A 24,041-nucleotide genomic window follows, 5' to 3' on the forward strand; every position below is an offset into this window, starting at 1 on the left:
GGTGGGCTAACGGAGCTGGAGATGGGCTAGGCTGGGTTGGAGGTGGTCCAGGCTGGGCTGCAGGTGGGCTAGGTTAGAACAGAGGTGGGCTCGGTTGGGTTAGAGGTGGGCTCCCTGAGCTGCTCCATGAGAGCCTGCATCGCTGATTGCCTCCTCTGACCAGCACAGCTGAGCAAGGAAAAGCAGGTCACAGGGCTGGGAGAGGCTTGGCTGTGCAAAGCAGGGGGAGGTGGAAGGCAGCAAGCTGCAGGAGGCACAGGAACAGGCTGAGGCTGCAGTCATTGCAGGAGCTAACGCAGTGCCCTGTTCGGTGTACCCCATACTCAACAACTGCACTCCTTGTCTTGAGCAGCAAGCCTGCTTTTTTCCTCAAAAACACACAGAAGCTTTCAGAAAAGTGGTGGCCTATAAATAAAAATTGTTTCTGAAATACTTTCAACCGATATCTACAATGCAGAACTTTCCCTGATCATTATACGGAATAAAAACAATTCCGGCTTGTTCCCATGCCCGACTGCAGGAACAGAAAATTTTGGGATTGGGTGAGTCCCTTTGTCCTCTGACTGCCAAACAGTGTCACAAAAGCCAAGCGTTTTAAGGGCAGGCCATACGAAACGCGTTTCTGTCCCCATGGCTAAGTTCATTGGAGTCAGGACTTCCTAATGAGAGGTCTGCATTTTCAATGCAAATAGGATTTCTATCAGGATACATTTTCATGACGGGTCTTTGCAGACAAAACAACTCCCCTAATATCAGTGATGGCTCCTACATTTAATCACATGTATTACTGCATAAAAGTGGTTTGCGGGCAACAGCAAAACAAGTTATTTTTATACGTGCACTAAAAATAATAATAATAATAAAAATTGTCTCATCAACAGAATTATATTAAAAGGAAAAAAATGGCATTTTAAAATAAATGCATTTTTTTTAAAAAAAAGGATCTGGGAGATAAGAGAATGGTAAGGTAAATAAACAAAAAGACAAGATATCACAAACCTCATTTTCAAGATTAAAAACAGTACAAATAACTGTTTGGGAGTGGTTAAAACGATCATTGATTATATATGAAAAGTAAAGACTGTTTAAAATTGGAAGCCTATTGAAAAAACATGAAGTAAATATCACACCCCTGTAAAATATATATTACATACTTCAAAATGTATATTACATATTAACTTAGAATATGGCAAATTCAGTGAAAGCCTGAATGCTAGCAAAAAGGTTTGTCTTTCAAGCATCACACCAGAAAATCTATAAAATGGCCACGTGTAAGTACACACTGAAATAGAATTAATTTTTCTATAAATTTAAATAAAAATAAAAAATGTCTGTTTTAACGTGGTCTATAATATTCTTGTTACTATATATTGATGTATAGGTGGAGATCATAGCAGATAACTAATGTTAACGATTTTTAAAAGGAAATTAAAGCACTTTATTCTTGCCTCCTTTTTCTTTTTTAAATTTTGATAAGAAGTTACATTGCTATAAAATTTCCACTGGTGTGGGGGCTTATTGTTTATCCCTTAGTATTTTTAATTTAAAGGCAGATGTTGCCTTTTTTGTACAGTTCAAAATATGACTTGGAGTTCTGGAGCAATGGAAGCCATCAGGATCTATTATTTTTATGTATAGCTGTATGTGTGTGTAATGCATGTATGCGTTATGATGAAAACCACTGGAGATGGCTGGGCAGTGCTCAGACAAACAGCAAGACATCCTGCCCCTCACCTCAGAGTCACTTAGAGCGAGAGGGAACAGGAGGGTGGGGGGAAAGTGGGAGATAATAAGGAAAGAATAAAATCATGATTAGAAACATGTAATCGCATAAGCTAACTGCACACGTAAAAGAATGGTTTCAAGTTGCTTTCGTATATGCTTGAAGGAAATTAAAAAAGCTAAGCCTAAATGCTTCTCGACTGACCCATCACTGCTACCTTCCTGACATCTCCTGCCCGGGACCACGCTGCGATGTGCAATTCAAACACCTCTATTGCACCACGCACACACACCTTAAAATGCGGGGCGGGGGGGGGGGGCTGTAATTGAGCTGGACCACACATATTCTCTCATTCAGAATAAATCTATACGAACTGGATCCAGCGTTTTTAAAGTAATGCTGCTTGTGCGGTCTGCTGCTATCTCAAAGAAACAAGGAACTATTTTCACATCTCATTCCCATAATGGATGAGCTGCAGAGCAGACGAACACTCTGTTCGGTTTGTCACATAGACATGAAAATTCTTTGATACTTCCACATTAGGCTTTCAAAGCCAAGCTGTTTTGCCAGTCCACTTGTATACATTAGAGACCATGATGGTCACAGACGGCCTTTGTTTGTGGTGTTTTGTTTTGTTTTGTTTTTAATGGTAAAAAGCATATGTAAATAATCCCTAACGATCAGGTCAATGGTCTTAGGGTTAAAGCGGGGCTTTACGCTGCTTTCTGAGAAGCTGCCCTGCTTTGTGGCCCTGCAGGATCATTTCTGGAGCAGTCCCCAGGAGCAGAGAGAGCCCCTGGGGCTGTCCCTGCCCTGCACCAGGGCTGGCCGGTGGCCGGCCGGGAACCTTTCAGCAAGACCCCGATGAATTTCTGCTCCGTTATCTGCAGGTGGAGTTCAAACAACCACCCCAGAAAGGCCCACACTTTGGGGTCCAGTTTTTATTTTGTTTATACCATTTCAATACATCTGAGTTCAATGAAATTAATCCTGATTTACAGCAGTAAGCGAGCAAAATAATGGTTCTAAGTGGTGTAACCTTTTACCGTCTTTCAGTTGCCAAAGTCTACCAGCTGTTAAGTCTATCAATTTTGCTCTTTTCATTTTTTCAGGCACATTCTACCTTCAGTTTCTGCTCAAAATTCAATTGACTTCAATGGGATTTCTGTGTAAGGAGCAAGGCTCGAACGCAGCCACTGAGACAAATCTGCCGCTGATTTCAGCAGCCGAGAGGCCGAAGGCGCCGTCCCCGGGAAGGGACGCCAGCAGAGGAGGAGGTCTCCGTGCAAAGCCCACTGTGCAGGATTAACACATAAGCAAGATCTTATTTATAACAACTCCTTCATTTAAAAAAATGCAAAGCACAGTGCTTTATCTGTTATTGTGCTGTTAGCTTCCAATACTCATTGCTAGCTACTTTGAGTTATTAGTGCTGCCAAGGTTAGCTATGCCTGAAAATCTTTGTTGACTCAGTTTCAATGAAAGTAGGGGTAAATTAGTGATGTCACCACCGGAAAGCACAATATTTTTGCTGTCAAATATGCTTTGAAAAGTTATTTAAACAAAGGGAAGTAAAACACCTAGCTATGAAAGTTATATAGAAACATGATCACTGAACTTTACATTTAGGAAGAATTAAGCTTTTAAAAAGTTTTTTCCACTGAAAAAGCCTTTAATGGTAGTTATCCAGGTGGCCCCTGGATTTATTGTTGGATTTTGCTTTGACTGCTATGGAGTTCCCAAGGGCACTATTATGTCAATAATTTCTAAGGCAACATTTTATTCCAGGTAACTGAAATTCCTTAGAAGATGAGAGCTTCAGCTTGGAGATTCTCGGATCCCATTTGAAATCACTCATACTGACTACAGTAGAAATTTAAAAATAAATTATTGTATAGCCTTCTGCTTTCGGCTATATATATAATCTATATATATATTTATAAACATTCTTTATATAACAATTCAGAACTTAATTCCCCTTGACGCTATTAAAACTATATATTTAATTACATTCATAAGGGAGTTGCCTGGGATACAGTCAAAACCTACCACTAATTCAACATGTATTATATATTAACACACTTTGCGATTCCGAAGAATTAGTAATACGGGTCATACGCTGTCTTCGTTCTGGGCATGGAACTTCCATCAGAGTCAGTCAACAGCCTTTATTTATAAAGTCTGGGTTTTTATGAAGAAATCTATAATGACTATTTTTGGTCAAGCTTAAAAGAAAAAGAAATGGCACAAAGGTCTTCTGGTTTCCAATGCACAGAGCATATTTTGCTAGTAGGAAAAGTAGAGTAGGACTTCTATCTAGACTAAACAAATTTCAGTACAAAATGATAAATGAATCAAGGAACTTACACTTTGAGATCCTAAATTCTATTAAGTCTCTGATTTTATGAAGCCAGAAAAAGGTCATTTCATGATACTTACAAGCTACAGTAAATAACTAAAATGTATGCGGTATGATGATTTTTTCTCAAAACCTTGAGAATCGATACAACTTGTAAGAAATCAGAGAAATTAAACTGAAAATATAATTGTTCCTTTTAAGACCTATTACGTTTAACGTCCATTGGCCATGTTTGTTCCACAGGTCACATATAAAAATAAATTTACTGTATTTCTTGCATTTGATCAACAGAAAGCGCCTAATGATACGTGTCCAAATTCCCCGAACGGTTGTCCCTGTGTTGGTGTCTATATAGGCTGTCTTGCATAAACTGAAAACCATCTGTCATAAATACATAATCGCTTTTAAATCCACCACACCCATTCCTCCTGCTCCCCAAAAAGGATGCATGTGAAGTATGGTCTGCCCCTGAAATATTCCTTGCAAGTTGCTAAGTGGATATAAAAGAACACAGACCTAAAATAATCTGCAAATAACTGTAACATAAGCCCTGAAAAATGCTTTTGGAGCTGGAGAGAGGGGGGAGAAGCACTTCCATCGCCCGGAGTCGACTCAGAACCCGATTCTGAGTGAAGCATTCGGGCAATATTGTTTGTCCCTGGTTTATTTTGTAAATTTGAGAGATGATTGCTACAAATCTTATTTAAATCAAGCTTCCTTTTGAATATTTTCTTGTAATTGAACAAGTGTTAAACTGCATCAGGCTGTCACAGCTGTTACAATACATGAACCACACTTACAGTAACAGCTTTCGTTCCACATTTTTGTGGAGTAGTTTCCATAGCACTATGATCAGGGTTTGCATATTTTTATACCACTTGCATATTGAAAATAAACTCTGATGTTTAGATTGCTTTCTCCAAGTGCATCTGGTACTTAAATTTCCTGAAAAACTGAGCAGGCAACTCTGATTTAATACCAAACAGCCAGAGTATAACACCTTGTTTTACTTTTTGTAGAGTTATTTTTAGCCTTCTTTTCTCTTAAATTTGTAACCAAACAGTGTATCGGATGAGAAAGCTTTGAAATAAGCATTTATCTTAATTGTCATCCATGAATTAAACATTATGGCAAACTTTTCCATTCACGACAATATACAATACAATCAGATATTCTCCATGTAATAATACGCTTTGCGTAATTATCTGTGCCTCGATTCAACGTCTAGCACAGATAAAAAGAGAAGTGCTCAGAAGTTTTAATTAAACCCCGCTCCTCGTACACAGGCACCTGCCCCTGGCCAGCAGCCCCTGCCCGCTGCCACCTGGGCGCACGTTGGCACAGCCCCGGCACGCGGTGCACGCGCTTGAGGCCGAGCTTATTCCTGACCGAGGAGCCGCCTTCTTATTAGAAAAATACACACAACTTTATATGTCTTGAGGGAAACAACCTAATGAGCACAAGCTCTTCTCTGGAAAGCAAAGCAAAGCCAGCACGGAGATGGCTTGTGTCCTGCTGGCTTCCCCCCAGAGCCGACCCCAGCAGCCGCCAGCGCTCGTGGCCGCGAAGCGCGGGGCCACGCCGTGCCGGCACCACTGCTCCCTGCGAAGCGCCCCGTGAATTAGCAGATTGGAAATTAGCAAAATACAGCAATGCCGTTCACTTTAAATTTTAATAAGAAACAGAGACATCTTCTCTCTCTTTCTTTTGCTGTTCCTCCCTCTCCTCTAAGAACAGAAGGCTGCTGGTGAAAGGAATGAAAATCTGGAAAGAATTTGGGGTGGACTGGCCAACCCCCTTTCATTTCCTTCAGATGTTTACAATCTAGCACCTTTCTGAAGACAAAGATGGGAAAAAAGCTATTTTTTCTTTTGACTGAAGGGTGAGACAGGGGGGTATTAAAAACTGATCAATGTAATTTTTTTCGCAGAAGTATTTGCACATCTGTGAAATAATGTAATTTATGAAAAAAATCTTTTATATGACATTCATGATTATAGCCTGATCTGGAGAATTATTCAAATATAAAATTAAATACTCAAAAACTAGCTGTGCTGTGGATGACTGAGCTTTTACCAGCTGTGCATCACACTTCTGTAATTCTATTAAAAGTATATAAGTGAGGCTTTCCAACTATGTCTGACTCTCTTTTAAAAGGAATGTTACATTTCTAAATGTCTTTATGATCAGTTGCGTTTTGTTTTTTCTTGATGATCGCCCCAGTTGTTGGATACGTTTTATCTGACTGTACCAAAAAGGAAAAAAAAAAAAAAAGAGAGAGAGAGGAATGCATACCCATGGAAAGCGCTCTATAAATTATATTGTATTTTATTATCACAGGGCTTAAGGAAAAATTGGCTCTTAAGAAAGGTTAAAAACCTTTAAAGTGCATTCTTCTGTTTGGTTGAAATTGCCTTTGATTTAACGCGATCCATCTGGGCCCGGTACCTGGCCACCTCCCTGCTCCGCCCGCCCCCAGCCCGCGCGAGGCCCGGCCGCACGTGGGGCGCGCAGGAGGCGGCCGTGGGGCGAACGCCCCCCGAGCACGAAGCCGCAGCTGCTCTGCTCCCAGGCGCCCGCTCGCAGGTTTCTGCACGACTCGTCCCTCTGCAAGGCGAGCCGAGCGCCTGCATCGTCCCCAGCATTATTTTACACGCCGAGCCGCACGCCCCGCAGTCAGGTCGGGAGGGGAAAGGCTCCGTGTGCCTCCACACCATTTTCTTCTCGGTTTCAAGGCGCTTCCAGCTGCGTCGGGCAGGACTGCACGGCCAACCTGCCCCATAGCACAGGCACAGGCTCCGCATCCAAGTTCACCCGTATTTTCTAAGCTTAAATATAACATTTGGCATAGATCTTCCACATCTTTCTTATTATCTACAGGTTACAGAGAGTATAATCTTGAAATTATGTGCACTTTCCCATGTAACAAGCCAATATTTTGATTAAAAGGGAAAATACAATCCTAAAACCAACCTAAATGCTCCGGTATAAACTAGCCATTAAAAGAAGAGCACCAACAAAAGGCCACATTAGTAAAAGACAGGATCTGCAGTTGTAGTTTAGCAGGGAGAGAGACAAAATAAGGGATAAGATATTGTTTCTGCTGCCTAAGACAGACGGACTTTAATAACACTTAACAGAATGATGCACATTAACGATCTCAGAAAGCACTTCTTATGCCTCATCCATCATGCGGAGGAGAAAATGAAGCCTTCGACAGCATTAGGAATTATTCTAGATCTTGTCAGTAATTCGCAGCTTCTCTGTAGTATCGTAACACAAATTTGTGTGTATGAGACACTGACCATTAATCTAGGGGCTTTTTTTCACTCGCCACAGCGTGCTGAGAATGTATCAATTGTTTCATGGAGAAATTTCACAGATGAAGCCTTACTAAATAAAACACGGAAGAGGAAAGAGATATAGACAGAAACATAAACAAGGGGAACTCAGAGACAAATTATTATCCTTAAAACAAAAAACACAATAAAATCTCCATATATGTGTTTTCTGAATGGGCAACAACAGACCTCATTCACTGAAAATAGTCAGAATATGCAGTGATTACAAAGTTATGCTCATACATACAAACAGACTTATATTTAATTTTCTGGGAGCCTTTTTTCCCCTCCTTACCAGAGCACAGGAAAAATCCTGATCTCTCCTCCCAGGAGAGTCGTGTATTTTTACAAATAGTAGCAAAACAAATTTCAATGCAAAATGCCATACGGCTAAATAAACAATAGCTTTTGGCAACCTTTTCCTTAAGTCGAAATCTGCTGTTAATCGCATGATAGCTGTTTCAACTGGAATCTGTACTACAAAGGAAAATGTCCATAAATATTTGTACAGCAAACTCCTAAGAAAAAAACCCTCTGAGTACACTCCAAACTCATTTCTATCCATGTAACGTAAAGATGAAAGCTAATGAGTTATATGAAGTTTATGATAAATTAAAACTGTTCTGCTTCCAAAACTCATACAGCAAGCAGATGTATGTTTACATAGATGTGATCGACTGCTCAACAACAGAACACTTGTCAGACAGAATGAGGTGAATTCTCCCCTAGATGTGGAGGAGCTGAATTGTCTCAGGAAAAAAAAAAAAAAAAAAAAAAGGATGGAATTTGATCAAATACTAATCACGCAGCAATAATCAGCCTTGCAGTGGCCTAAAACATACACTATTTTATCTCAATTGGAATAGTGACATATATCCAAGAAGTCCTCAAAGAAACTTGGATTTAGATAATATATTGTGATTGCAGTAGATATGCAGGATTAAAATCATTCTTGATCTTCAAACAGAATAAGAATGTATAGTTCTGTTTACCGCACATATATTTGTACATAAAAGATATGACAAATATTTTAGGTTATTTAGAAGCCCATAGTTCTTTATTTTGAATTTTTACAGACCAAATACTGGGAAAGCGATTTGACAGTCACAGGTAATAGGCACAAATTACAGATTAAACTCATTAGAAATTATAAACACTCATATAGTCTCTTAAACCCCCTGACGAAACCTGAAAATTAGAAATCCAATAACCAAGCATCAATAGGGTCTTTAACGGCTGGACAGATGTTTAAACTGCACGATGCTCATGTCAGGAGTGAAACGAAACAGTTGAAAATCAAGGTTTGCACTAAATAACAAGGCACTGATGTCAGATCAGATCATTCATATAAACTGTTTTAATCCATCTTTTGGCATTAAGTTACGTTATTCTATAATTGTATAATTTTGTTGTTCATTCATTTTGCATAATATGAATAGAATAAAATAAAATAATAAGCTAAAATAAAATAAAATAAGGAAAATATGCAGATGAGGGAGACTGTTCTAAAACACTCTGCATAGCTCTCCTCAGAAAAGGATTACTATCAAATTGATACATACAGAAAGTCAGGACTATTGTCAGAATAAAAATGTAAAAAATGCTTAAAAATAAAATCTTATCAGCAAGCTTTAATTCATGGCTTATTTAATTAAATCACAGAGGGAAATATTGCAGGAATGGTCATCTCACCAACAGTAACTAGATAAATCCCTAGGAGCGGGCACTGGGATAGCAAAAGAAAAATTGTTTGTGTTCCTAGTGTTCGGTCTGACCTGGGAGGGATAACAAAAGAATCTGGCATGAATATGTATTTTTATAGAGCGTGCTGCTGGTAAACATACCAAATAAAATAGAGTGGATTATTTTAAAATAGTTTCTCCTTAACTCTCAATATGTTTAATATGATGATATGAAAAACTATATATAAACCAGAAACATATTCAGCCCATACAAATTCTTTACAGCGCAGTAAAAAGGCAGCCAGATTTCAGCAGAAGAAAACAAACAAACAACAGAAACGCTCCGAAGCTGCCCTGTCTCTCTGCAAGCCTGCGTGCTCTCCAGTGCCGAGATAAAGACCCAATCTGCTCATCAAACACCTCCGGGCTCGGCCATCTAATAGGAACAAATTGGCAATGACTGCCCAAGCAAGTAACACAGGCCCACTGATTTGTAGATTGATACTGATGCCTAATGATCCCCTTGGGCAGATCAATAGCAACAATCCTCATCCCTGCCTTTCTTCTTTATTGGCACAGAGGACCGAGGCAAGCAGAAGCCGTGCGCGCGCTCCCCAGCACCGGCGCTCCCGGCCGTGGGGCAGCAGGGGCTCCTCCGCAACGGGGGCCAAGGTGACCCGGCCTCGACGCTTTGCCAACTTAGGGAGATCACTGCTGCTCATGCCCCTCTGCCATGTGAGCACCAGCAGTGGCTCCTGGCCACCCCAAGCACGTGCCACCGGCCCAGGCTGGGCACGAGGACCGCTGCCACCGCAGCTGGGATGCAGCGCCCGTGGCCAACGCGCATCAGGCCAGGCCCACGGCTGGGCGCTGGTGCCCGGACAGCACCGAGACACCAAGGGGCAGGTGAAAACACAGCACGTGTTGGCACCACGCTTTAAAAGTTGAGATTCCTAAGAACCCAAGGCAAGCACGGTGCTTCGGTGGCACAGAAATGCAAGAGGTGGCGGCCTGGCCATTGTTTAGGAACCAGGCCATACGGACAGGTGGATTTACCCTGCGGATTGCCGTAATAGGGTTATACTGCACTTCTTCTCCTGATGCTCCTGCCTTTTCCCTCCTCGACTTTGTCTTGTTGTCTCTTAGTGCACTACAGTATGATCAATCAGGCAATTTCAACGCAGGATTTTTATTCGGTTAACCGTGAGTCACTTTCATCCACTTTCCCCAGCCCCACCCCTGGAAAGAATTAGGGATTTTCTATTTATTTATTAATCTAGTGAATACAGTTATCCCATTAGTATATCCTTTTAAAGTCCCTGGTAATACCTAAGAAAAACTAATAGAGGTGCTTTGCTCTTTTTTTTTTTTTCCAGTGAATTAATGTTAGTGACGTTCTGCAGACCTGTGAGTGGTCATTTACGGCACCGTGGCTGCTGGCAGGCACCGCACGCAGCACTGAAGTTCTGCAGCAGCTTCCCTCGCTCTAGAATAGCCGTGTATGAGCACAGAGCTCACCAGGTGCACCCCAATCAGCAGGTAAGAAAAAAAGAAAAAAGAAAAAAAAGAAAAAAACAACAGCAGAAAGTTTGTGTCTGCGGAATATGAAATACGAATCCTGCAGTTACTGGGTGTGTATGGCCCCCTGAATGGCTCTCCCCTGCTAACCCTGCTGTGCCCAGGGGCAGGATGAGCGCAGCCTGGCTTCTTGAACCGCGCTCAGCCCCACGGCCGCCCGCCCGCGATCTGCTTTGTTCAGCAATCACCGTGGTATTTTTATTCCTTACGGCCGTTTTATTAAAACGTGGATAAAGCAAAAGGCGCAGGATAAAATTAAATTTCATTGACTGTAAATTCCTAAAACGTCCCTCCAATAAAAGATTCCCTTTTCATCACAAAAACGCCTTTCCCGGCTCTCCCCCTGCACTGCCGCACACTCGCGGTGGGCACGGAGCCGCACCGCCACCCGGGTGCCCCCCACCCCTACGTGGGTCCGTGCCCGGCGCTGCCCCCCTGGCACACGCAGCGCTGCTGCCGGGGCTCCCCCCCCCCCCACCCCGGGGCCGTGCCGCAGCCCCGCTCCTGCCAGCACCGGGGGCTGCGCTCTCCGCCGCCGTCGGACCCACGAGGAGCCGCGGCCCCAGCCCCGGCGGGGGGCAGCGCCCTGAGCCCGGCCCTGCCCGCATCCCCCCGCCCCCCCAACCGGGGTCCGCCCGTGCCCACTCGCGACCCGGCCCTCGCGCCTCCCGCGGCCACGCGGCCGGAGCCCCGCGCCCTGCCCCGCGCCCTGCCCCGCGCCCCCACGCGCGGCCGCCGCCGGGCCCCGGGTGCGCGCGGCCCCCACGCGGCCCCCGCGCGGCCCCGGCGCCCCCACGGAGCGCGGGGGGCAGCGGGCGGCGAGGAGCGGCCGCGGCGCCGGGAGGAGGGAGGGGAGCGCGCACGTGTGACGGCGCAGCCCCGCGCCCATTTGCATATTCACATGAGCTCCGTTCCCAGATTGCTTAAGCAGGCAAGAAGTTAAGGTGTCTTCTCCACCCACCTTCCCTCCCTGCTCCGCCGAGGAACGGCAATTTATAACCAAAAAGGGAGCGGGAGGCAGAGAGGGGAAAGCAAAGAAAGGGTTCGCGCACACCGCCTTACCTCCGCCGGCTGGCTCCCGCTCTCCGAGGAATTCCCCCTGGTTCCGCTAGAATTTTTGAGAACCATCCTTCAGGGTTTTTAGTTTTCCCTTTCTCTCCCTTCCTCCTCCTCCTCGCTCGGTGTTGTGACTGGGTTTATAAAAAAATAAAAAAGACAACTCCATGTTAAGCTAGCAGTCAGGGCATCGTGAAGTCTAGGGCTACAGGGGGAGGGAAAAGAGGAGGGGAGGGTCACAGCTTAATGCCTTACAAAAGGGAGCCAAAAGCCTCTATATTTTTTTTAATATCCTACACAAAACGCTGGCATGCATATACATGTAATACAGGCGCGCGCAGGGCCACGTACATGTCGCTAATTAGATTTTCGCCAAAAACTGTCGAGGCTCAGCCTATGACGCAAATAAACGCAACGGCATTCGGAGTTAATGTGGAAACTCCATCCCTAACCTGCCCTGTTGTTCCTCCGTGTGCACAGACACCCGAGGAGCGCGAGGTTTTATGTGGCGTGCAGCACTGTTTGCGATAGCTCGCACAATGGTTGAGCATCCAGGTTCAGCCTTAGCCACACGGTGCTGGCTGGGGCTGCTTCCCTGCAGCAGTGCCGGTACCGAGGTGCACTTCTGCACAAATTAATTTCCACGTTGCACGGCTCTAACGAGAGCGGGGGAAAAGGGGGGAAAACAAAATCGTGCGTCCCCTTGCAAATATACCAAATTGGCCTCCCCGCGTTTACGGAGAGGGTGGCCAGGAGCGCAGGCCCATTGTTGTGAGAGGCACAGCTTTTGTTAGCCTGGGCAGCACGGGCTCTGCCCCCAGCCTGCCCGCTTCCTCCAAGGAGCTCGGATCCCTTGCACCAAGCACGCCACCGCTCCATGGATCGCATCCACTTTTTAACAGCCTTGCATTAAATGTTTGCTGCAAATACGCGGCGCGTACACGTGGCACCTTTTTACAAACGTGTCATTACCATGAATGATTAAGGGCTTCGTCGCTCCCCTGTGCAAGGTCTTAGATCTGATTGCTGACTGATTGCTGAATTCCACTGTACACCTCACAACATGATTTCAGTGAGGGGGTCAGGAAAAAAAGGCACTTTATTAAAGATTTTTTTTGCACACAGAATATTTAGGAACAGTCAAATTTATTTTTGCAATTGGCAAAGGCAAATTTGCTCCTAAGCTGAACCGTCGCGCGTCGTGTTTCATCCCAGCGTACGTTTTTATGGAGAAGTTATAAACCCCTGAAATATGCGGTGTCTATCAGGAGCGCTGGATGTTAGATCACACGCCGCAGCAGCGGGAGCTGCTCTCTCTGAGGCAGGGGCTATGGAAGCTAGCGCAGGAGCGGTGTTTGCGTGTGCGCTTGTACAGTAACTCCATGTGTGTTCGCCACTGTACGGGGCTGCGGCGGTGCAGGGCAGACAATAGGAGCTGGGGAGAGCGAAGGAGTTAACGGGAGCTCTGCTCCTGCACCCAAGTTGCACGGGGCTGAGCGAGGGCGAGGAAAGCAGGTCAGTGGCTACCAACTGGTTAAGCAAACGCCAAAACAAAGAGCGCTTCTTTATTTTGGCGAGACCTTGGTGGGCACGCTTCCTTATCAAAAATAATTTCTCTGCCTTTGTTTCTCTCCTCCTTCAAAGAGAGTGGGAAACGTGGTGCTTTGTATTCACGCCTGGTTTCCAAAGGAAGAAAGGTGATTTTTAAGAATCTGACCACCGAGCGTGAGTTACTCGTCCTCCACCCAAAACTGATTAAAAAAAAAAATTCTTTGACAAGACTCAAAGGGTCCCTGAAATAAAGAAGAAAGAAAAAACATCCAAAACATTAGAGACAGAAACATTATATTTCAATATTATCATATGAATTAAATGTAATCCTTGAAGCGACTAGTCCCAGGGGTCACATATTAGGCCATTTTTTTCTTTTTTTTTTTTTATTTAATAGAGGTCATCCAGGCTGAAAAGCAGAACCCAAATGAAAAGCATCTTCAATGTGGTTATAACATGAGCTGCACGAGGTCAGGCAGTGTCTTGTATGGCCTCATAAAAAATACATAACCAGACAGCCTAATAGTATTTCTTTGCATTCATTTTTGGATGGGAACTGGCGGGTGGGGGAGGGGGAGGGAAGGGGCTGATGGAGATAGGAACATATAAAAAACCGCACGTACATTTCCATAATGTGCAGCTTTTAATACATTTCAGTTAGGAAAAAATGAACATTCATTTTAAAAGATGCCTCAGTGAGCTTTCTTTAAAGGACCAATCCTAAGAACTATTTCCATGGCCCTAAAAACAGAGGTGGCATTTCAGCGTAGCCCTGTGTGCGCGTGCAGCTCCTGCACACACGCGTGCATTTATTTAGGACAGTGGTGCTACAGCCATGCTTAATTGGAAGTGCAACCATGTTGGGCTCGCTTTCATTAAAAATTCCTAATGCACTTTGTTATTTGTCCGTACACAAACACAGCCTGATTAATTTGAATTATTTCTCTTCTGAAAAGAAATACAGATGAAAAACCCCGGTTACATGGTTTCTGCTTTAATTTGCTCTCACAGGGGAGGGGTTTGCCCAGCACAGAATTTATGCAGGTTGCAAAGATACACTGGGTGGGAGAGAGGGCAAGAGAAAGGCAAGGCATAAAAGGGAGCGAGGGGGGATAAATAAAAATAAACAGCGCTAAAAACGCTGGGAGATAAGAGAATCTCTAAATATTGCCTCCCTTCCCCCTCTCCCAAATATAGCCTGGAGACGAGTGACCCTGCTGGGGAGCGAGCCGCAGAGGTGACCCAATGCTAACCAGCCTGTTAGAACTAATAAGGTGCGCTCCTAAGCCACTCAGCTGACACTGGGGCATTGTGGAAATAACTCTCCTTGTTATTGCCCATCCTCAGCTTGAAATTTACTACTCCTTTGCATTATTAAAGAGACAGCTTGCATTCACTATGGGGGAGAGGAGCTGGGCAGGATAAATAACTGTGCACGATTTTTTTAATGTTATGTTTGTGCTCTCTGTAGTCTTTATATTAAGATTCTGAGCATTAAAGCATGCTGGGTTAATAGGTTGTTATTTATTATTTGAACTGTTTTCAAAAATAAAATCTGGTTTAGAAAAATAAGATTTTTTTCCCCCATGGCAAACGGTCAGAAAACAGGAAATGCGTGAGCCATCGCGGGGAAGGTCAGGCTGTGGCCAGCGGCAGGCCTTGTGGGACAGAAACCTTTCCAAAACGCTTCTCGGTAGCATCCGATGGGGAGCAGAGCAGAGCAAAACAAAACAAACAAACAAAAAACCCCACCACGGCAGATAGCATGGATTACGAGGCCGGGAACAAAAAAGACCTGCTGCAAAATGAATCTGCTCTTGCGAGACAACATGAAAAGGGCGTCAAAACATGGAGCTGCTTTGCATTCTCTGGGCTCTCACATTTTAAAGCAATTGCAGGGAAAGGTAAAACTCCGAGATAGGAGTAGGCGGAAAAAAAGCACTGTTCATCATGCCCTGCCCACACGAGCTTCCCCAAAGCAAATCCAGAGAGGTGCTGCAGCTGCCCCTGGAGCTGGCCGCCCCTCTGCGGGGCAGCTGCGAGGGTGGCAGCGCAGCCACCGTGCTGGGATTTACACTGGCACTTAGCACACCGAACGCTATGGAAAATGGGCTGAGCTGCTCGTACAGAATATTCTGCCATCTCTGAATTGGTTTTTACGGGCAGGCATTTTAACCTCGGTCACCGTAAGGGCTGGAGAGGCCGTCCCACGGCAGAGCAGGATCCTCCAGCCCCTGCTGCAGCCTGGGCCCGGCCAGCAGGGGAGCAGCTATAACAGAACTCGGGTGTTGTTAATTTCGTGTAGCACATCTGAATTAACATTGGAGACATCACTGTGAATAGTGATCGATGATAAATAAGATCCTCCGGGTAAATACAGAACGCCACTTAGCAGCCCATAGTGGGCTGGCAGAGGCAGGGATTGTTTCTGAAGCCAAGGAGGCTTTGCTTCTCTCTTGGTGTTTCATCGGATGCCATGAAATTGGTTACTGGAGGGATTTGAGAGAATTCTTAAGAGAACACAAGAGCCACAGCAATGCTTTAGCTGTCCACACTGACTGTTTTGTTTCTGCAAGTTCAGAGACAACCCATTCTTCTGAAAGGTTAATGTGGGCAGCTGCTGGGAAGACCTGGGATGACAGCAGGAATCAATGCATAGTAATGTGATGAAATACATGTAGCTGCCATAATACGCCGGAGGAGCATATCGTGACCATTGAGCGACCAAGGAGCAGCCCTAGGAGTGGGTGTGATTTGAAGGGAGCAGCCCAGCAGCCCAGCAGCCCACCTGTGGTGGGAGCAGAGGGGCCCTGTGCGTGCCAGGAGGACAGGGTGGGCTGCAGCGAGTTTTTGGCTCGTGCTCCGTGCAGCGCCCTGGTTCCGCAGGACACGTGCCATGGAGCAGCCCGTGCATCCCAAGGGACCTGCCCGCCAGATGCAGGATGCTGCCAGCAGCACACCGTGCCAGCAGCTCCCCTGGAGGCTGGGTGTCGTGGCACCCAACTGGCAGGGTTGCAGCTGGCCAGGCTGCTGCGCTCGCTGTGCTCTCAGGGTGTCACGGATTCACAGCAGGCAGAGCTGGAACCACGAGTCTGATCTAGTGGTCACTGGAGAGCCAATAGTCTAGGAGTAGATCAAAGATGACCCAAAGCTTTGAAAGAGGCATGGTGAGAGCTGCTTCTCACGGGAGGTATTGAAAACCATCAAATCACTGGAAATGCTCCGTGTGCGCACACGTTGATCATCCTGGAACCGCAGCCCAAACAGCGTCTGAGCATGGATTTATAACTCTTGGTTAAAGCTAACTCTGTGCCTATCGCAAAACCAGGCTGAGTGAGGCTTTAGCATAGGCATACAAAGCGTGTTTAAATACAAAATGTCAATATACATTTATGGCAGCAACTAGCAAACAAGAAGTATTGCTTCAGAGCAAAGGGATAACTGCCGGCTAAGGCAGGAAAATGAAACCCAGATTTTTGATAGTGCCAAATATAAACAAGGAATTAAAAGGGATACCTGGACAAACAGTCAAACCGGGAGCCTTACTGACTCTCTCAGTTATTCCCTTTCTGGCATCCTAATTTTGTGAGTCATCAAAAGTAGCCAAATTAGTCCTGTCAGCAACTGAGCTTGCAGATATTTAGAACTGCTATACATTTATGTATGCCCAAATATAAAGGTACTTTTATAAAAACACAGCTGCATATACATATTTTTAATCAAGTACCCGTCCTGTAAGCCACGATAATAGCAACAAATGTAATGTTTTACATTCCGGTTGTAATCTCCAAAAGTTTGGGGGTAAAATCGAAGGTGTGGAGACTCACAGGGCTGTGTTAAGCAGCTCTTGTGCTCAGCCTTCAGGTGGTAAAGCTTAAGTAACGAGAGTATTAGAACCGTGACAACACTCTACTGGATTTAAAAATACAATTTTCAAAACTGATTGCCAAACTCTGATCTCAATAGCATGCCAATTTTTTCAGCTCTGCCAGCTGATCCCATAAAAAGTATTATTTCTCCTTACAAACCCAGGCAAAGTTAGGCATCCAAAGAAGAGCAATTTGACTCTAGGGTTTCTAATCCCCTGCAGCTCTCTCGGTAACACTGAACATTCTCTTGAACCGACATCAAAAACACAATTATAAAAACAACAGCCAAAATTATTTCTTATATAACCGGATTGTATCGGTGCCGTATCTGCCACATTAAACACAGCAGTGGTTAACCTGCTCTACGCTTAATTCCATACCTCTTGTTTAGACTGACTGTTTAAGTGGCTGTCTTGCCATCTTGGCTTTTTTATGTCTCACATTTTATTCATTTTAAACCTGCTTCTTCTGCTTTTTTGATATCTGGTGGGCTTCAGCACTGCTGGCTGTGAGGCCGCGCGGTCTGTGCAGCCGCTGCACCGGGCAGGCAGGAGGTGGGGAAGTGCCGGCTGGCGGCTGCAGCTGAGTCCTGCCCGGGTGATGATCACGTTCACATCAGAGCTATTTTGCCAGAAGGTGCTTAGTGTGTAATTCCATAGATGTGCCTATCTGCGGAGCACAAGCAAACCAAAATTTGAGGTAGGAAGCCCGTAACAGAATAACCCCCGCTCTCCATCTTCAAGGGGCACTCACTGATGGCCGAGCTCGGCAGCGTGAGAGCTGCGGTGAGGACCAGCAGGGTCAGGAGCCTCCTGGACCAGTGTCCCCTGCAGGTGGCAGGTGGCCCAAGCAGAAGATGTGCCCCAGGTCTGGATGGAGGAGGGCGAAGGTTTAACAGCTGGGTAGGAGCTGTGCCCCCCTCCTCCCAGAGACTGGAGACCAGCACAGGCCTCGGCTAACTGAGCAGAGACGGAGAGGAGAGGCGGCTGGAGACAAATACCTCTCACCTGGGAAAAAGGGCAGGAGAGGACAAGAGAAGCGTGAAGCAGCTGTCGTGGTTACACAGCCTTGCAGCCCCAGCAGGACCAATTTCCATACCGCAAAACCCCTGCGTGTGCGTATCGCAGGCATCCACCACGCCTCCAGCTACTTTGCACCTCTGCAGTGTTCCTGCTGTAACTCTCTTGTACCTCCCTTCTCCTGCTCTCCAAATATAATAGCAACTGACAAACAGATAAAACTTCTTTTTAAAAAAATCTGTAACTAACGTATCTATAACAAATACATGTACGCATTTTAAGCCATTCTTTTGGGAATCAGAATATTAGGTTGCTTTATACAAAACAGGACTTATCTGCTGAATTTTCTAAGCAATATCATTCTTGATTATTAAAAAACAGATCAGAAGGCTTTTAGCATGCAGAAAAACACCCAAATATATTGAGCCTCTCTCTGTGTCCTAATGAAAATTATGAAGGGGGATTTGGTTTTTGTTAGCTCTCCCTTTTTAATGTAAACCTACAAGAGAAGATGGACGTCCCTGGGGGTGAAGGAGCTGGTCCTGGTCCAGCCTGCAGGCGTGCCACCAGCTGCCTTCTGAGCTGTGGCCAGTTGCTTAATAATTCTGCAGAATGAGGACAGTAATTCATGTCTCCCATGACTCATCTGGTTTAGCTATTTAAACTAAAACTCTGCAAGATAGGGAGTGAAATTTTAGCTCCTCTCAAACCAGTGAGTTTTGGCACTGACTTCAAAAAAAGGAAAATTGTAGGTTAAACAAGTTCAGGTGTCTATATAGTGAAACACTGATCTTGGCTGTGGTCTCTAAATGCTCTTAGAGTGCTAATAATAAGAATGTGGTGGCATATCCGAGACTACACTGCAGCCACAAAAATGTAAGGTCTTCATTTTCAAACATCTGAATGCTGCCAAAACCAGCTACACAGAAAAATACACACCAGCAGCTGTCCAGCAGTCCAGGTCTGGAAATCATGGAAATGCTAGCCTCCTCTTCACTTACAACCAGACGTACTTGATAGCTTGCAGAAAATGAACAGAAGGAAAGTAGAGCTCACAAGTGGGGGTTCACCCCCCCAGTGAATTAAAGCTAGACGTGAAAGCTGCGGAGAACAGGAGCCTGAACCCAGCTCCCCCAGAAGAAACCCGCAGCGTGTTAACTCTGGAAGGAAAAGCTGGGAAGCATCAGGGGGTACTGAAGCATCCGCAGGAGCAACCTGGTTAGGGGGATTAATCCTGTTTACATGAGACTCCCACATGGGCAACCTGGGCAGTTCTGCGCAGAATAGAGGAGCTCCTGGAGAAGACCCCAGGTTCCAGCCAAGGACACGACTAATCCGCTCAGTGTTTGTCCTAATGAAGAAGCAAACAAACCCAATCTCTGGTTGTACCCCTACTGAAGTGACCTGCTTCCATGAGAGGAAGCCTACAGATAGTTAAATAGATAGCTAAATCATCACTGGTTACAGCTGCTAGTGATAGGGAAGAAGGCATTTAATTTATCTAAGTGATGAGCTTTGCTCTTTGTCAGTTTTTTTTCAGGGAAGATCATTTCACTGTGTAAAAGACTGAGTTGTTAGGGAAAAAAATTAATGATATTCAAATTTTTACTAAGGATCATCCTATAATTCTGAATAGCCATCAGCATAAAAATCTGTTTTAATAAAATTAAAATAAAATAAAATAAAATAAAATAAAATAAAATAAAATAAAATAATAAAACAAAATAAAAACTCAAGCTCCATAAATGGTGAATTCCATACAGAATAATGGCATCTTTTTTTGTTGCTGTTGCTTAAAAATTTTAGAACCGTATAGTGAATATTGCAATTTTACAATTAGAAGATGGCATAAGTGTGCTCATCTTTCAAAATCACTTTAAGATCTAAAATATTCCACATCAGCTAGGTATTACTGTTATCCTGCTATTTTCATAAAAGTTTTAGGGGTAGTTCTGCTCTGTAAATGGTGCAGAGAAATTCTGAGTGGATTTCAAAAATCCTTGGTGAGCTGAGGGCTACCTTAATAAAAACAAAGGCATGAACTTGAAACATACACAGTTGCAACTCCCCAGATAACCTTAATTTGGAATAAGAACGTCTTTATTTTATTTAGTTCAGTGGTTCTTAAAGTTAGGACCAAGAGACCACTACCCAGTCGTGGAATTTCTTTGAGTCACTTTGCGTAACCGCACAGAACTGACTCATTCATAAATTTTACTGTTTAGTGTAATTCTATAGACTACAGTTCAGGAGCCAGCGGTTCAGTTTACAGTGTTTTGAAGAAGTTAAACTAACCCCAAAAAGCCAGTTATTCCAGATGAAGTGATCCATCCGTAGAACTATACTGGTGTGGAAGGTGTAACTTTCCTATATAAACAAGTCCTAAACAGCACAAATCCTCCTGAAACTCAATGGCACTTGTGTTCTTAAGTCACGCAGATGCCTTTGAAAACACACGCGTCCATTTTATTCTTGTTACTTCTAAGGCTGTTGAAAGATACCGGGAAATAAAAAATGGTAAAAATCTCTCGGTGATGACTTTGGCTTTCTGACTGTGTTTTGAGCCACCCAGCCGAGGAGTCCCCCCGTTCTTTCCCCAGCACTGCCACCCAGAAGCTCCAGGCAAAGCAGGAGTGAACGTCTTTGTAGGAGGTGGCCTAAAAAAAATGGAAAAATAAACAACTTTTGCTTTGAAGAGTGTCTTGTAGTGTTATGCCCCAAGTTAAAAATATCCCAGTAAAATTCAACAACAACAACAAAAAATTCCAACTAAAACAGCAGTGGGGAGGGGAACACCACAGGTCACAAGCTGCTCCTGCACTTGCACTCATGTCAGTCACTGACCAGCAAGAAATTGCACTACTCAGTATTTAGAGCATGAAACCACGGCATTCAGCCTAATTCTCTAAAGCTTCCTCCCTCTCCTTCTGCCCATCCGGTGACTTGATATATAACCCATAGGAAATAAACACAAAATCTCTCAAAGGGAACCAAGAAGGGCATTTTAAGAACAGACAGTCAATTAAGCATTATCTGCAACTCTCGTGCTTACATCTTCAAACACGAAAGCACAGAAACTTTCCCTTTAAACAGCAGCTTGCTCGTATAGCTGCTAGATGACAAGGCTCATGCACTACCACATAGATGTTCTTACAGATTGGATGGTTATTCCTGGAACTGTAAATACAGAAGGGTTTTGGCACTGCATCTTTGAAGAAAAATACAAAATATACACATAGCACATACATTCTACTCCATAGTTTATATAAGCTAGAAAGTCGTGGCATATGGTGAAGTCGGTTTTTATACAAAGACGTGGAAATGTATACAAAGAAAAATATTCTCAAAAATAATGCAAAACTACATATGGTCATTAAAAAAAAAATACTCCAATATATTTTTAAAGAATCTTGCAGACAATTTAAACCCCAGCTATCCCTTCTAGATGATGGAAGGTAATAATGCAATTTATTTTGCAACGTCTACTTCCATCACAGCTCAGTCTTACCAAGCTCCTTTTTACCTTCTGAATGCACTGAGGTAACAAAAGAAAGTTAACTTTATTTAAAAAATAATGCTCTGTATAAAAATGATTGTGTAAATGATTAATAAATACTTGTATGCAGTTCTGTAAACTTTATATCAAATAAGGTTGTGCCTGTTTTCCATATCTTTGATTTTTTTTAAATGCCTAGAGAGACGAAGAGCATGCTGAATAGGAATTCCCTATCAGTGGCAAGTGCTTAATGTTCATTAAATTAAAATACAATTAGCACAGTTCAGCTGCACTTTGGTGAGACCCTGCTTCCATAAAACCGAGGGCTGAACCAGCTGAGGCAGGAGTCCCAGCAGTGCTTCCCCCCGAATGGTTGGCTACAGAGTCCAAGTACGGCACCCGCACCGCTTCGTGGCAGCGATCCTGCAGGAGGGCCACTGGTGACGCCGGCTGGTTATAAACGTAACCTTAAGACCTGGTTTTCTTTTAGAAGAATTAAAAACTTCAGCTGGTTTTCAAAGAAACTAAGAAATGTGCCGTGTGAACTGAGCTTGTCTCGCACTCAGCTGATCAGGAGCCACGCTTGCGTTTCCAACTCCACCACTGCCACTTTCTTCAGCGCTCTCCCTGGGGAAGGGATTAGCACAAACGTTGCCGTTCTACCCGGTATCATCAACGAGAGTGCCTCTGCAAGAGTCAGAAATAGCTGGGCTCTCAAATAAGATTTTAAGGGAAATTTGTATTAAAATTATTCTCTTAACATTTTCCTACTTCTGCATTTCACTGCTACATTCATAGTTGCGATTCTGTATCTTTGAGGTAATTAACCGGAATTGGTTTGTTAGATACTATATTTAAACTTTAAAATACTATACACCAGTTACTCCAGATTCAAAATACTCTGTCTCTCCTGCCAGACTCCACAAGACACGTCTCAGACAAATGCTCTAAAGGCCCAGGGAATAGGAGCATTACAGCTCCCACCTCCTGAATCAGAACCAGAGCAGCTCAGAGATGGTGAACGATCCACCTGCAGGAGGAACGTGTGTACTTGGGCATCTCCGAAACAACAAGTTCAGCAGCCACAGGTGGTGTTTTGAAAGCTGCCGAAGACCAATTTGCTTTATTGTTTCTCTTTATGCATGGTTGGATCATTAGCATATGTAAGATGAAACCCTAAACCAAACCAGAGTTTTTATCTTTGACAAACATCTTTTCTAATTAATTTGTTACAGAAAGCAGGGATTACCAAGAGCCAAACTTTGTTGTGTATTTTTAAGAAAGACTTGCCATGCCTTCATCAAAAGTCATATAACATAGAATTTTTCATCAGCACTTATTCTATTTTGACAACCTACAGAAAAGAAGAAAAAAAACAAACTCTTGGGTATACATTGCTTATTTTTTTCTAATGGTAATAACATACTCTCAGAGTCACTTCCCACTGAGACCTGCTAGTTATCACCTCTTTCTTTTATTCTGTTAAGCAAATCCTGTGATTCAGTAGAAGGTTATTCCCATCAGCCAAAATGATTAACTAATTCATAATTTCCTTTCCTAGCTTTATACCCTCCTCCTCTAAATTTGGGATAGGCCATTCAGCTACGAAAGAAGAATAAGTTCATACTCAAGGCACTGGAAGTAAAGAATATACTGGTTTAGCACCAAATAACTCACATCTGGAAACCTGAAGACAGTGCTTCAGGAACTTTCACCTTATATTTAACCCAATTATGCAGATCAGCATTCGAAAAACTGTGTATATGGTGTTTCCCAAAGCTACAGAAGTTATTTTAAAACTGATCAGAAGAAAGGATTTAAGAGAAAATCAACCCAAACCATGGAAGAAACATATCAAATGTCCAAAAAGATGATTTAACAATGTAGAAAGGTGACAATTTTGACTAAAAGACATCTTGGTTTATTAGCAATATAAAGTCAGCAATTAAAATAGAAAACCAGGATGACAAATGGAAACAAAGGAACTAGATAACAAGTAAAATAAACAAGAAGCTGTGGCCAGCAGAATGTGGGTAAGGAAAGCTAAAGGCAGCAGAAAAATAGTTACACAGTTAGGGCTAACAGTTTTTAAAGTATGAAAGAAAACACAGAAATCTCAACCCACAATGAAATGAAGGTGGCAAAGCTGAAAATACAACGTAGAAAATAGGTCCTATTTCAAATAAATAAATAAATAAATAGGATTTTGACAAACTTACCAAAGAAGAACAGTAAGGCACTGAACAGTTTGTTAATGTAAATTAAACAGTGATTCAAACAGGCACAATCTCCAAAACTCTGCTGATGTGCATTGTCAGTGGGTCTCGGTCCTGGCACGTGCAGAGATGGGAGCTGATGCAAAAGGAA

At 43.7% G+C, this 24,041-nt stretch overlaps 1 long non-coding RNA gene across 1 annotated transcript in view; it reads right to left on the minus strand.

Annotated features, from left to right (window-relative positions):
- Positions 1-6,392: 6,392 nt before the first annotated feature.
- The window catches only part of LOC137862033 (uncharacterized), a 106,097-nt gene continuing 88,448 nt past the window's right edge, over positions 6,393-24,041 (minus strand). The window contains exons 2-3 of the long non-coding RNA XR_011100023.1: positions 11,746-11,873; positions 6,393-9,541 (exon numbers count right to left, since the gene is read on the minus strand). This is a non-coding gene — a long non-coding RNA (uncharacterized lncRNA). The remainder of the gene's footprint in view (positions 9,542-11,745; positions 11,874-24,041) is intronic.

The sequence above is a fragment of the Anas acuta genome, chromosome 10, assembly GCF_963932015.1.
Source record: "Anas acuta chromosome 10, bAnaAcu1.1, whole genome shotgun sequence".
NCBI classification, from domain to species: domain Eukaryota; kingdom Metazoa; phylum Chordata; class Aves; order Anseriformes; family Anatidae; genus Anas; species Anas acuta.